Source organism: Orbicella franksi, chromosome 11 (genome assembly GCF_964199315.1).
Source record: "Orbicella franksi chromosome 11, jaOrbFran1.1, whole genome shotgun sequence".
NCBI classification, from domain to species: domain Eukaryota; kingdom Metazoa; phylum Cnidaria; class Anthozoa; order Scleractinia; family Merulinidae; genus Orbicella; species Orbicella franksi.
This window is the reverse complement of record NC_138155.1, coordinates 16,126,593-16,138,054: the sequence shown is the minus strand read 5'-3', so window position 1 is coordinate 16,138,054 and position 11,462 is coordinate 16,126,593. Positions and strand designations below refer to the sequence as shown.

At 44.5% G+C, this 11,462-nt stretch overlaps 21 non-coding genes and 1 pseudogene across 21 annotated transcripts; all 22 read right to left on the bottom strand.

Annotated features, from left to right (window-relative positions):
- Positions 1-452: 452 nt before the first annotated feature.
- On the bottom strand, positions 453-567 carry LOC145461643 (5S ribosomal RNA; annotated as a pseudogene).
- Positions 568-952: 385 nt separating this feature from the next.
- Positions 953-1,071, bottom strand: LOC145461520 (5S ribosomal RNA). Its single transcript, XR_014040651.1, has one exon. It is a non-coding gene; the product is annotated as a 5S ribosomal RNA (ribosomal RNA).
- Positions 1,072-1,457: 386 nt separating this feature from the next.
- LOC145461519 (5S ribosomal RNA) lies at positions 1,458-1,576 on the bottom strand. The gene has a single exon (XR_014040650.1). It is a non-coding gene; the product is annotated as a 5S ribosomal RNA (ribosomal RNA).
- A 384-nt stretch (positions 1,577-1,960) lies between these two features.
- LOC145461517 (5S ribosomal RNA) lies at positions 1,961-2,079 on the bottom strand. Its single transcript, XR_014040648.1, has one exon. It is a non-coding gene; the product is annotated as a 5S ribosomal RNA (ribosomal RNA).
- A 384-nt stretch (positions 2,080-2,463) lies between these two features.
- Positions 2,464-2,582, bottom strand: LOC145461516 (5S ribosomal RNA). The gene has a single exon (XR_014040647.1). It is a non-coding gene; the product is annotated as a 5S ribosomal RNA (ribosomal RNA).
- Positions 2,583-2,966: 384 nt separating this feature from the next.
- LOC145461515 (5S ribosomal RNA) lies at positions 2,967-3,085 on the bottom strand. Its single transcript, XR_014040646.1, has one exon. It is a non-coding gene; the product is annotated as a 5S ribosomal RNA (ribosomal RNA).
- A 384-nt stretch (positions 3,086-3,469) lies between these two features.
- LOC145461514 (5S ribosomal RNA) lies at positions 3,470-3,588 on the bottom strand. The gene has a single exon (XR_014040645.1). It is a non-coding gene; the product is annotated as a 5S ribosomal RNA (ribosomal RNA).
- A 384-nt stretch (positions 3,589-3,972) lies between these two features.
- On the bottom strand, positions 3,973-4,091 carry LOC145461512 (5S ribosomal RNA). The gene has a single exon (XR_014040644.1). It is a non-coding gene; the product is annotated as a 5S ribosomal RNA (ribosomal RNA).
- Positions 4,092-4,475: 384 nt separating this feature from the next.
- On the bottom strand, positions 4,476-4,594 carry LOC145461511 (5S ribosomal RNA). The gene has a single exon (XR_014040643.1). It is a non-coding gene; the product is annotated as a 5S ribosomal RNA (ribosomal RNA).
- Positions 4,595-4,978: 384 nt separating this feature from the next.
- On the bottom strand, positions 4,979-5,097 carry LOC145461510 (5S ribosomal RNA). Its single transcript, XR_014040642.1, has one exon. It is a non-coding gene; the product is annotated as a 5S ribosomal RNA (ribosomal RNA).
- Positions 5,098-5,481: 384 nt separating this feature from the next.
- On the bottom strand, positions 5,482-5,600 carry LOC145461509 (5S ribosomal RNA). Its single transcript, XR_014040641.1, has one exon. It is a non-coding gene; the product is annotated as a 5S ribosomal RNA (ribosomal RNA).
- Positions 5,601-5,984: 384 nt separating this feature from the next.
- Positions 5,985-6,103, bottom strand: LOC145461508 (5S ribosomal RNA). Its single transcript, XR_014040640.1, has one exon. It is a non-coding gene; the product is annotated as a 5S ribosomal RNA (ribosomal RNA).
- A 384-nt stretch (positions 6,104-6,487) lies between these two features.
- Positions 6,488-6,606, bottom strand: LOC145461507 (5S ribosomal RNA). The gene has a single exon (XR_014040639.1). It is a non-coding gene; the product is annotated as a 5S ribosomal RNA (ribosomal RNA).
- A 384-nt stretch (positions 6,607-6,990) lies between these two features.
- On the bottom strand, positions 6,991-7,109 carry LOC145461505 (5S ribosomal RNA). The gene has a single exon (XR_014040637.1). It is a non-coding gene; the product is annotated as a 5S ribosomal RNA (ribosomal RNA).
- Positions 7,110-7,493: 384 nt separating this feature from the next.
- Positions 7,494-7,612, bottom strand: LOC145461504 (5S ribosomal RNA). Its single transcript, XR_014040636.1, has one exon. It is a non-coding gene; the product is annotated as a 5S ribosomal RNA (ribosomal RNA).
- A 384-nt stretch (positions 7,613-7,996) lies between these two features.
- Positions 7,997-8,115, bottom strand: LOC145461503 (5S ribosomal RNA). The gene has a single exon (XR_014040635.1). It is a non-coding gene; the product is annotated as a 5S ribosomal RNA (ribosomal RNA).
- A 384-nt stretch (positions 8,116-8,499) lies between these two features.
- LOC145461502 (5S ribosomal RNA) lies at positions 8,500-8,618 on the bottom strand. Its single transcript, XR_014040634.1, has one exon. It is a non-coding gene; the product is annotated as a 5S ribosomal RNA (ribosomal RNA).
- Positions 8,619-9,002: 384 nt separating this feature from the next.
- On the bottom strand, positions 9,003-9,121 carry LOC145461501 (5S ribosomal RNA). Its single transcript, XR_014040633.1, has one exon. It is a non-coding gene; the product is annotated as a 5S ribosomal RNA (ribosomal RNA).
- Positions 9,122-9,505: 384 nt separating this feature from the next.
- LOC145461500 (5S ribosomal RNA) lies at positions 9,506-9,624 on the bottom strand. The gene has a single exon (XR_014040632.1). It is a non-coding gene; the product is annotated as a 5S ribosomal RNA (ribosomal RNA).
- Positions 9,625-10,008: 384 nt separating this feature from the next.
- Positions 10,009-10,127, bottom strand: LOC145461499 (5S ribosomal RNA). The gene has a single exon (XR_014040631.1). It is a non-coding gene; the product is annotated as a 5S ribosomal RNA (ribosomal RNA).
- A 384-nt stretch (positions 10,128-10,511) lies between these two features.
- Positions 10,512-10,630, bottom strand: LOC145461498 (5S ribosomal RNA). The gene has a single exon (XR_014040630.1). It is a non-coding gene; the product is annotated as a 5S ribosomal RNA (ribosomal RNA).
- A 384-nt stretch (positions 10,631-11,014) lies between these two features.
- On the bottom strand, positions 11,015-11,133 carry LOC145461496 (5S ribosomal RNA). The gene has a single exon (XR_014040629.1). It is a non-coding gene; the product is annotated as a 5S ribosomal RNA (ribosomal RNA).
- Between the last annotated feature and the right edge of the window lie 329 nt (positions 11,134-11,462).

Sequence of the window (11,462 nt, the reverse complement as noted above, 5' to 3'; positions counted from 1 at the left end):
GCCCAACAGGACTTGACTTCGGTGATCGGACGAGAACCGGTACGTTCCCTGTGGTGTGGTCGTAGACGAAAGAAACAACTCAAACCTTGCCCAATTGCTTGGACTCTCTTTTAAGTCTCTTAGAAGGAAGGCCTTTAATTGCTGTTGTGATGAATTTTCCAATTACGTCTCGGCTACTTAACCCAGAGATTCCAAAGCCAGCTAAGACTTCAAATCACAAAAGGGCGATTCTCCAATGGTCAGTCATCAAAGCCACATTCAAGAGATTGCCTCCAGTGTGCTGCTCAGTGTTGCAGTGCTGTAATCAAACAAGAAAATCTTCTAATATGCTGTCAACTTGCTGGAAAAATAATTCAAAAAAAAAAAGACAACATTTTGAAAACAGAGGGATCAATGATGTGGAGGCGTATGGAAATCTTCTCTGAAGAGTCCAGTCCCAAAATGGGTCCAAAAGTCTACAACACGGCGTATTCCCAGGTGGTCACCCAGCCCTGGTAGCCGCCCAACAGGACTTGACTTCGGTGATCGGACGAGAACCGGTACGTTCCCTGTGGTGTGGTCGTAGACGAAAGAAACAACTCAAACCTTGCCCAATTGCTTGGACTCTCTTTTAAGTCTCTTAGAAGGAAGGCCTTTAATTGCTGTTGTGATGAATTTCCAATTACGTCTCGGCTACTTAACCCAGAGATTCCAAAGCCAGCTAAGACTTCAAATCACAAAAGGGCGATTCTCCAATGGTCAGTCATCAAAGCCACATTCAAGAGATTGCCTCCAGTGTGCTGCTCAGTGTTGCAGTGCTGTAATCAAACAAGAAAATCTTCTAATATGCTGTCAACTTGCTGGAAAAATAATTCCAAAAAAAAAAAGACAACATTTTGAAAACAGAGGGATCAATGATGTGGAGGCGTATGGAAATCTTCTCTGAAGAGTCCAGTCCCAAAATGGGTCCAAAAGTCTACAACACGGCGTATTCCCAGGTGGTCACCCAGCCAGGTACTGACGCCGCCCAACAGGACTTGACTTCGGTGATCGGACGAGAACCGGTACGTTCCCTGTGGTGTGGTCGTAGACGAAAGAAACAACTCAAACCTTGCCCAATTGCTTGGACTCTCTTTTAAGTCTCTTAGAGAAGGAAGGCCTTTAATTGCTGTTGTGATGAATTTCCAATTACGTCTCGGCTACTTAACCCAGAGATTCCAAAGCCAGCTAAGACTTCAAATCACAAAAGGGCGATTCTCCAATGGTCAGTCATCAAAGCCACATTCAAGAGATTGCCTCCAGTGTGCTGCTCAGTGTTGCAGTGCTGTAATCAAACAAGAAAATCTTCTAATATGCTGTCAACTTGCTGGAAAAATAATTCAAAAAAAAAAAGACAACATTTTGAAAACAGAGGGATCAATGATGTGGAGGCGTATGGAAATCTTCTCTGAAGAGTCCAGTCCCAAAATGGGTCCAAAAGTCTACAACACGGCGTATTCCCAGGTGGTCACCCAGCCAGGTACTGACGCCGCCCAACAGGACTTGACTTCGGTGATCGGACGAGAACCGGTACGTTCCCTGTGGTGTGGTCGTAGACGAAAGAAACAACTCAAACCTTGCCCAATTGCTTGGACTCTCTTTTAAGTCTCTTAGAAGGAAGGCCTTTAATTGCTGTTGTGATGAATTTCCAATTACGTCTCGGCTACTTAACCCAGAGATTCCAAAGCCAGCTAAGACTTCAAATCACAAAAGGGCGATTCTCCAATGGTCAGTCATCAAAGCCACATTCAAGAGATTGCCTCCAGTGTGCTGCTCAGTGTTGCAGTGCTGTAATCAAACAAGAAAATCTTCTAATATGCTGTCAACTTGCTGGAAAAATAATTCAAAAAAAAAAAGACAACATTTTGAAAACAGAGGGATCAATGATGTGGAGGCGTATGGAAATCTTCTCTGAAGAGTCCAGTCCCAAAATGGGTCCAAAAGTCTACAACACGGCGTATTCCCAGGTGGTCACCCAGCCAGGTACTGACGCCGCCCAACAGGACTTGACTTCGGTGATCGGACGAGAACCGGTACGTTCCCTGTGGTGTGGTCGTAGACGAAAGAAACAACTCAAACCTTGCCCAATTGCTTGGACTCTCTTTTAAGTCTCTTAGAAGGAAGGCCTTTAATTGCTGTTGTGATGAATTTCCAATTACGTCTCGGCTACTTAACCCAGAGATTCCAAAGCCAGCTAAGACTTCAAATCACAAAAGGGCGATTCTCCAATGGTCAGTCATCAAAGCCACATTCAAGAGATTGCCTCCAGTGTGCTGCTCAGTGTTGCAGTGCTGTAATCAAACAAGAAAATCTTCTAATATGCTGTCAACTTGCTGGAAAAATAATTCAAAAAAAAAAAGACAACATTTTGAAAACAGAGGGATCAATGATGTGGAGGCGTATGGAAATCTTCTCTGAAGAGTCCAGTCCCAAAATGGGTCCAAAAGTCTACAACACGGCGTATTCCCAGGTGGTCACCCAGCCAGGTACTGACGCCGCCCAACAGGACTTGACTTCGGTGATCGGACGAGAACCGGTACGTTCCCTGTGGTGTGGTCGTAGACGAAAGAAACAACTCAAACCTTGCCCAATTGCTTGGACTCTCTTTTAAGTCTCTTAGAAGGAAGGCCTTTAATTGCTGTTGTGATGAATTTCCAATTACGTCTCGGCTACTTAACCCAGAGATTCCAAAGCCAGCTAAGACTTCAAATCACAAAAGGGCGATTCTCCAATGGTCAGTCATCAAAGCCACATTCAAGAGATTGCCTCCAGTGTGCTGCTCAGTGTTGCAGTGCTGTAATCAAACAAGAAAATCTTCTAATATGCTGTCAACTTGCTGGAAAAATAATTCAAAAAAAAAAAGACAACATTTTGAAAACAGAGGGATCAATGATGTGGAGGCGTATGGAAATCTTCTCTGAAGAGTCCAGTCCCAAAATGGGTCCAAAAGTCTACAACACGGCGTATTCCCAGGTGGTCACCCAGCCAGGTACTGACGCCGCCCAACAGGACTTGACTTCGGTGATCGGACGAGAACCGGTACGTTCCCTGTGGTGTGGTCGTAGACGAAAGAAACAACTCAAACCTTGCCCAATTGCTTGGACTCTCTTTTAAGTCTCTTAGAAGGAAGGCCTTTAATTGCTGTTGTGATGAATTTCCAATTACGTCTCGGCTACTTAACCCAGAGATTCCAAAGCCAGCTAAGACTTCAAATCACAAAAGGGCGATTCTCCAATGGTCAGTCATCAAAGCCACATTCAAGAGATTGCCTCCAGTGTGCTGCTCAGTGTTGCAGTGCTGTAATCAAACAAGAAAATCTTCTAATATGCTGTCAACTTGCTGGAAAAATAATTCAAAAAAAAAAAGACAACATTTTGAAAACAGAGGGATCAATGATGTGGAGGCGTATGGAAATCTTCTCTGAAGAGTCCAGTCCCAAAATGGGTCCAAAAGTCTACAACACGGCGTATTCCCAGGTGGTCACCCAGCCAGGTACTGACGCCGCCCAACAGGACTTGACTTCGGTGATCGGACGAGAACCGGTACGTTCCCTGTGGTGTGGTCGTAGACGAAAGAAACAACTCAAACCTTGCCCAATTGCTTGGACTCTCTTTTAAGTCTCTTAGAAGGAAGGCCTTTAATTGCTGTTGTGATGAATTTCCAATTACGTCTCGGCTACTTAACCCAGAGATTCCAAAGCCAGCTAAGACTTCAAATCACAAAAGGGCGATTCTCCAATGGTCAGTCATCAAAGCCACATTCAAGAGATTGCCTCCAGTGTGCTGCTCAGTGTTGCAGTGCTGTAATCAAACAAGAAAATCTTCTAATATGCTGTCAACTTGCTGGAAAAATAATTCAAAAAAAAAAAGACAACATTTTGAAAACAGAGGGATCAATGATGTGGAGGCGTATGGAAATCTTCTCTGAAGAGTCCAGTCCCAAAATGGGTCCAAAAGTCTACAACACGGCGTATTCCCAGGTGGTCACCCAGCCAGGTACTGACGCCGCCCAACAGGACTTGACTTCGGTGATCGGACGAGAACCGGTACGTTCCCTGTGGTGTGGTCGTAGACGAAAGAAACAACTCAAACCTTGCCCAATTGCTTGGACTCTCTTTTAAGTCTCTTAGAAGGAAGGCCTTTAATTGCTGTTGTGATGAATTTCCAATTACGTCTCGGCTACTTAACCCAGAGATTCCAAAGCCAGCTAAGACTTCAAATCACAAAAGGGCGATTCTCCAATGGTCAGTCATCAAAGCCACATTCAAGAGATTGCCTCCAGTGTGCTGCTCAGTGTTGCAGTGCTGTAATCAAACAAGAAAATCTTCTAATATGCTGTCAACTTGCTGGAAAAATAATTCAAAAAAAAAAAGACAACATTTTGAAAACAGAGGGATCAATGATGTGGAGGCGTATGGAAATCTTCTCTGAAGAGTCCAGTCCCAAAATGGGTCCAAAAGTCTACAACACGGCGTATTCCCAGGTGGTCACCCAGCCAGGTACTGACGCCGCCCAACAGGACTTGACTTCGGTGATCGGACGAGAACCGGTACGTTCCCTGTGGTGTGGTCGTAGACGAAAGAAACAACTCAAACCTTGCCCAATTGCTTGGACTCTCTTTTAAGTCTCTTAGAAGGAAGGCCTTTAATTGCTGTTGTGATGAATTTCCAATTACGTCTCGGCTACTTAACCCAGAGATTCCAAAGCCAGCTAAGACTTCAAATCACAAAAGGGCGATTCTCCAATGGTCAGTCATCAAAGCCACATTCAAGAGATTGCCTCCAGTGTGCTGCTCAGTGTTGCAGTGCTGTAATCAAACAAGAAAATCTTCTAATATGCTGTCAACTTGCTGGAAAAATAATTCAAAAAAAAAAAGACAACATTTTGAAAACAGAGGGATCAATGATGTGGAGGCGTATGGAAATCTTCTCTGAAGAGTCCAGTCCCAAAATGGGTCCAAAAGTCTACAACACGGCGTATTCCCAGGTGGTCACCCAGCCAGGTACTGACGCCGCCCAACAGGACTTGACTTCGGTGATCGGACGAGAACCGGTACGTTCCCTGTGGTGTGGTCGTAGACGAAAGAAACAACTCAAACCTTGCCCAATTGCTTGGACTCTCTTTTAAGTCTCTTAGAAGGAAGGCCTTTAATTGCTGTTGTGATGAATTTCCAATTACGTCTCGGCTACTTAACCCAGAGATTCCAAAGCCAGCTAAGACTTCAAATCACAAAAGGGCGATTCTCCAATGGTCAGTCATCAAAGCCACATTCAAGAGATTGCCTCCAGTGTGCTGCTCAGTGTTGCAGTGCTGTAATCAAACAAGAAAATCTTCTAATATGCTGTCAACTTGCTGGAAAAATAATTCAAAAAAAAAAAGACAACATTTTGAAAACAGAGGGATCAATGATGTGGAGGCGTATGGAAATCTTCTCTGAAGAGTCCAGTCCCAAAATGGGTCCAAAAGTCTACAACACGGCGTATTCCCAGGTGGTCACCCAGCCAGGTACTGACGCCGCCCAACAGGACTTGACTTCGGTGATCGGACGAGAACCGGTACGTTCCCTGTGGTGTGGTCGTAGACGAAAGAAACAACTCAAACCTTGCCCAATTGCTTGGACTCTCTTTTAAGTCTCTTAGAAGGAAGGCCTTTAATTGCTGTTGTGATGAATTTCCAATTACGTCTCGGCTACTTAACCCAGAGATTCCAAAGCCAGCTAAGACTTCAAATCACAAAAGGGCGATTCTCCAATGGTCAGTCATCAAAGCCACATTCAAGAGATTGCCTCCAGTGTGCTGCTCAGTGTTGCAGTGCTGTAATCAAACAAGAAAATCTTCTAATATGCTGTCAACTTGCTGGAAAAATAATTCAAAAAAAAAAAGACAACATTTTGAAAACAGAGGGATCAATGATGTGGAGGCGTATGGAAATCTTCTCTGAAGAGTCCAGTCCCAAAATGGGTCCAAAAGTCTACAACACGGCGTATTCCCAGGTGGTCACCCAGCCAGGTACTGACGCCGCCCAACAGGACTTGACTTCGGTGATCGGACGAGAACCGGTACGTTCCCTGTGGTGTGGTCGTAGACGAAAGAAACAACTCAAACCTTGCCCAATTGCTTGGACTCTCTTTTAAGTCTCTTAGAAGGAAGGCCTTTAATTGCTGTTGTGATGAATTTCCAATTACGTCTCGGCTACTTAACCCAGAGATTCCAAAGCCAGCTAAGACTTCAAATCACAAAAGGGCGATTCTCCAATGGTCAGTCATCAAAGCCACATTCAAGAGATTGCCTCCAGTGTGCTGCTCAGTGTTGCAGTGCTGTAATCAAACAAGAAAATCTTCTAATATGCTGTCAACTTGCTGGAAAAATAATTCAAAAAAAAAAAGACAACATTTTGAAAACAGAGGGATCAATGATGTGGAGGCGTATGGAAATCTTCTCTGAAGAGTCCAGTCCCAAAATGGGTCCAAAAGTCTACAACACGGCGTATTCCCAGGTGGTCACCCAGCCAGGTACTGACGCCGCCCAACAGGACTTGACTTCGGTGATCGGACGAGAACCGGTACGTTCCCTGTGGTGTGGTCGTAGACGAAAGAAACAACTCAAACCTTGCCCAATTGCTTGGACTCTCTTTTAAGTCTCTTAGAAGGAAGGCCTTTAATTGCTGTTGTGATGAATTTCCAATTACGTCTCGGCTACTTAACCCAGAGATTCCAAAGCCAGCTAAGACTTCAAATCACAAAAGGGCGATTCTCCAATGGTCAGTCATCAAAGCCACATTCAAGAGATTGCCTCCAGTGTGCTGCTCAGTGTTGCAGTGCTGTAATCAAACAAGAAAATCTTCTAATATGCTGTCAACTTGCTGGAAAAATAATTCAAAAAAAAAAAGACAACATTTTGAAAACAGAGGGATCAATGATGTGGAGGCGTATGGAAATCTTCTCTGAAGAGTCCAGTCCCAAAATGGGTCCAAAAGTCTACAACACGGCGTATTCCCAGGTGGTCACCCAGCCAGGTACTGACGCCGCCCAACAGGACTTGACTTCGGTGATCGGACGAGAACCGGTACGTTCCCTGTGGTGTGGTCGTAGACGAAAGAAACAACTCAAACCTTGCCCAATTGCTTGGACTCTCTTTTAAGTCTCTTAGAAGGAAGGCCTTTAATTGCTGTTGTGATGAATTTCCAATTACGTCTCGGCTACTTAACCCAGAGATTCCAAAGCCAGCTAAGACTTCAAATCACAAAAGGGCGATTCTCCAATGGTCAGTCATCAAAGCCACATTCAAGAGATTGCCTCCAGTGTGCTGCTCAGTGTTGCAGTGCTGTAATCAAACAAGAAAATCTTCTAATATGCTGTCAACTTGCTGGAAAAATAATTCAAAAAAAAAAAGACAACATTTTGAAAACAGAGGGATCAATGATGTGGAGGCGTATGGAAATCTTCTCTGAAGAGTCCAGTCCCAAAATGGGTCCAAAAGTCTACAACACGGCGTATTCCCAGGTGGTCACCCAGCCAGGTACTGACGCCGCCCAACAGGACTTGACTTCGGTGATCGGACGAGAACCGGTACGTTCCCTGTGGTGTGGTCGTAGACGAAAGAAACAACTCAAACCTTGCCCAATTGCTTGGACTCTCTTTTAAGTCTCTTAGAAGGAAGGCCTTTAATTGCTGTTGTGATGAATTTCCAATTACGTCTCGGCTACTTAACCCAGAGATTCCAAAGCCAGCTAAGACTTCAAATCACAAAAGGGCGATTCTCCAATGGTCAGTCATCAAAGCCACATTCAAGAGATTGCCTCCAGTGTGCTGCTCAGTGTTGCAGTGCTGTAATCAAACAAGAAAATCTTCTAATATGCTGTCAACTTGCTGGAAAAATAATTCAAAAAAAAAAAGACAACATTTTGAAAACAGAGGGATCAATGATGTGGAGGCGTATGGAAATCTTCTCTGAAGAGTCCAGTCCCAAAATGGGTCCAAAAGTCTACAACACGGCGTATTCCCAGGTGGTCACCCAGCCAGGTACTGACGCCGCCCAACAGGACTTGACTTCGGTGATCGGACGAGAACCGGTACGTTCCCTGTGGTGTGGTCGTAGACGAAAGAAACAACTCAAACCTTGCCCAATTGCTTGGACTCTCTTTTAAGTCTCTTAGAAGGAAGGCCTTTAATTGCTGTTGTGATGAATTTCCAATTACGTCTCGGCTACTTAACCCAGAGATTCCAAAGCCAGCTAAGACTTCAAATCACAAAAGGGCGATTCTCCAATGGTCAGTCATCAAAGCCACATTCAAGAGATTGCCTCCAGTGTGCTGCTCAGTGTTGCAGTGCTGTAATCAAACAAGAAAATCTTCTAATATGCTGTCAACTTGCTGGAAAAATAATTCAAAAAAAAAAAGACAACATTTTGAAAACAGAGGGATCAATGATGTGGAGGCGTATGGAAATCTTCTCTGAAGAGTCCAGTCCCAAAATGGGTCCAAAAGTCTACAACACGGCGTATTCCCAGGTGGTCACCCAGCCAGGTACTGACGCCGCCCAACAGGACTTGACTTCGGTGATCGGACGAGAACCGGTACGTTCCCTGTGGTGTGGTCGTAGACGAAAGAAACAACTCAAACCTTGCCCAATTGCTTGGACTCTCTTTTAAGTCTCTTAGAAGGAAGGCCTTTAATTGCTGTTGTGATGAATTTCCAATTACGTCTCGGCTACTTAACCCAGAGATTCCAAAGCCAGCTAAGACTTCAAATCACAAAAGGGCGATTCTCCAATGGTCAGTCATCAAAGCCACATTCAAGAGATTGCCTCCAGTGTGCTGCTCAGTGTTGCAGTGCTGTAATCAAACAAGAAAATCTTCTAATATGCTGTCAACTTGCTGGAAAAATAATTCAAAAAAAAAAAGACAACATTTTGAAAACAGAGGGATCAATGATGTGGAGGCGTATGGAAATCTTCTCTGAAGAGTCCAGTCCCAAAATGGGTCCAAAAGTCTACAACACGGCGTATTCCCAGGTGGTCACCCAGCCAGGTACTGACGCCGCCCAACAGGACTTGACTTCGGTGATCGGACGAGAACCGGTACGTTCCCTGTGGTGTGGTCGTAGACGAAAGAAACAACTCAAACCTTGCCCAATTGCTTGGACTCTCTTTTAAGTCTCTTAGAAGGAAGGCCTTTAATTGCTGTTGTGATGAATTTCCAATTACGTCTCGGCTACTTAACCCAGAGATTCCAAAGCCAGCTAAGACTTCAAATCACAAAAGGGCGATTCTCCAATGGTCAGTCATCAAAGCCACATTCAAGAGATTGCCTCCAGTGTGCTGCTCAGTGTTGCAGTGCTGTAATCAAACAAGAAAATCTTCTAATATGCTGTCAACTTGCTGGAAAAATAATTCAAAAAAAAAAAGACAACATTTTGAAAACAGAGGGATCAATGATGTGGAGGCGTATGGAAATCTTCTCTGAAGAGTCCAGTCCCAAAATGGGTCCAAAAGTCTACAACACGGCGTATTCCCAGGTGGTCACCCAGCCAGGTACTGACGCCGCCCAACAGGACTTGACTTCGGTGATCGGACGAGAACCGGTACGTTCCCTGTGGTGTGGTCGTAGACGAAAGAAACAACTCAAACCTTGCCCAATTGCTTGGACTCTCTTTTAAGTCTCTTAGAAGGAAGGCCTTTAATTGCTGTTGTGATGAATTTCCAATTACGTCTCGGCTACTTAACCCAGAGATTCCAAAGCCAGCTAAGACTTCAAATCACAAAAGGGCGATTCTCCAATGGTCAGTCATCAAAGCCACATTCAAGAGATTGCCTCCAGTGTGCTGCTCAGTGTTGCAGTGCTGTAATCAAACAAGAAAATCTTCTAATATGCTGTCAACTTGCTGGAAAAATAATTCAAAAAAAAAAAGACAACATTTTGAAAACAGAGGGATCAATGATGTGGAGGCGTATGGAAATCTTCTCTGAAGAGTCCAGTCCCAAAATGGGTCCAAAAGTCTACAACACGGCGTATTCCCAGGTGGTCACCCAGCCAGGTACTGACGCCGCCCAACAGGACTTGACTTCGGTGATCGGACGAGAACCGGTACGTTCCCTGTGGTGTGGTCGTAGACGAAAGAAACAACTCAAACCTTGCCCAATTGCTTGGACTCTCTTTTAAGTCTCTTAGAAGGAAGGCCTTTAATTGCTGTTGTGATGAATTTCCAATTACGTCTCGGCTACTTAACCCAGAGATTCCAAAGCCAGCTAAGACTTCAAATCACAAAAGGGCGATTCTCCAATGGTCAGTCATCAAAGCCACATTCAAGAGATTGCCTCCAGTGTGCTGCTCAGTGTTGCAGTGCTGTAATCAAACAAGAAAATCTTCTAATATGCTGTCAACTTGCTGGAAAAATAATTCAAAAAAAAAAAGACAACATTTTGAAAACAGAGGGATCAATGATGTGGAGGCGTATGGAAATCTTCTCTGAAGAGTCCAGTCCCAAAATGGGTCCAAAAGTCTACAACACGGCGTATTCCCAGGTGGTCACCCAGCCAGGTACTGACGCCGCCCAACAGGACTTGACTTCGGTGATCGGACGAGAACCGGTACGTTCCCTGTGGTGTGGTCGTAGACGAAAGAAACAACTCAAACCTTGCCCAATTGCTTGGACTCTCTTTTAAGTCTCTTAGAAGGAAGGCCTTTAATTGCTGTTGTGATGAATTTCCAATTACGTCTCGGCTACTTAACCCAGAGATTCCAAAGCCAGCTAAGACTTCAAATCACAAAAGGGCGATTCTCCAATGGTCAGTCATCAAAGCCACATTCAAGAGATTGCCTCCAGTGTGCTGCTCAGTGTTGCAGTGCTGTAATCAAACAAGAAAATCTTCTAATATGCTGTCAACTTGCTGGAAAAATAATTCAAAAAAAAAAAGACAACATTTTGAAAACAGAGGGATCAATGATGTGGAGGCGTATGGAAATCTTCTCTGAAGAGTCCAGTCCCAAAATGGGTCCAAAAGTCTACAACACGGCGTATTCCCAGGTGGTCACCCAGCCAGGTACTGACGCCGCCCAACAGGACTTGACTTCGGTGATCGGACGAGAACCGGTACGTTCCCTGTGGTGTGGTCGTAGACGAAAGAAACAACTCAAACCTTGCCCAATTGCTTGGACTCTCTTTTAAGTCTCTTAGAAGGAAGGCCTTTAATTGCTGTTGTGATGAATTTCCAATTACGTCTCGGCTACTTAACCCAGAGATTCCAAAGCCAGCTAAGACTTCAAATCACAAAAGGGCGATTCTCCAATGGTCAGTCATCAAAGCCACATTCAAGAGATTGCCTCCAGTGTGCTGCTCAGTGTTGCAGTGCTGTAATCAAACAAGAAAATCTTCTAATATGCTGTCAACTTGCTGGAAAAATAATTCAAAAAAAAAAAGACAACATTTTGAAAACAGAGGGATCAATGA